Raw genomic sequence first — 862 nt, 5'->3', positions numbered from 1 at the left:
ACAAGTAAAGGAGATGGCAGCCGAACCCAACAACAATAATGCAAGGAGAATGCTTGGTGACTTTACTGCACCTAATTCCAATTTACATGGAAGAAGCATCTCCATTCCTACCATTGGAGCAAACAATTTTGAGCTGAAACCTCATCTAGTTTCTCTGATGCAGCAGAACTGCAAGTTTCATGGACTTCCATCTGAAGATCCTTTTCAGTTCTTAACTGAATTCTTGCAGATCTATGATACTGTTAAGACTAATGGAGTAGATCCTGAAGTCTACAGGCTCATGCTTTTTCCTTTTGCTGTAAGAGACAGAGCTAGAATATGGTTGGACTCTCAACCTAAAGACAGCCTGAACTCTTGGGATAAGCTGGTCACGGCTTTCTTAGCTAAGTTCTTTCCTCCTCAAAAGCTGAGCAAGCTTAGAGCTGATGTTCAAACCTTCAGACAAAAAGAAGGTGAATCCCTCTATGAAGCTTGGGAAAGATACAAGCAGCTGACCAAAAAGTGTCCTTCTGACATGCTTTCAGAATGGACCATCCTAGATATATTCTATGATGGTTTATCTGAGCTATCAAAGATGTCATTGGATACTTCTGCAGGTGGATCCATTCACCTAAAGAAAACACCTGCAGAAGCTCAAGAACTCATTGACATGGTTGCTAATAACCAGTTCATGTACACTTCTGAGAGGAATCCTGTGAGTAATGGGACGCCTATGAAGAAGGGAGTTCTTGAAATTGATACTCTGAATGCCATATTGGCTCAGAACAAAATATTGACTCAGCAAGTCAATATGATTTCTCAAAGTCTAACTGGAATGCAAGCTGCATCCAACAGTACTCAAGAGGCTTCTTATGAAGAAGAA

The 862-nt window shown here is 40.8% G+C and overlaps 1 non-coding gene across 1 annotated transcript; it reads right to left on the bottom strand.

The window, feature by feature from the left end:
- Window positions 1–412: 412 nt before the first annotated feature.
- LOC148572317 (small nucleolar RNA R71) lies at window positions 413–520 on the bottom strand. Its single transcript, XR_015908642.1, has one exon. It is a non-coding gene; the product is annotated as a small nucleolar RNA R71 (small nucleolar RNA).
- Between the last annotated feature and the right edge of the window lie 342 nt (window positions 521–862).

The sequence above is a fragment of the Arachis ipaensis genome, chromosome B3, assembly GCF_059453495.1.
Source record: "Arachis ipaensis isolate K30076 ecotype BB chromosome B3, ASM5945349v1, whole genome shotgun sequence".
Classification (NCBI taxonomy): Eukaryota; Viridiplantae; Streptophyta; class Magnoliopsida; order Fabales; family Fabaceae; genus Arachis; species Arachis ipaensis.
This window is presented reverse-complemented; position numbering and strand designations above follow the sequence as displayed.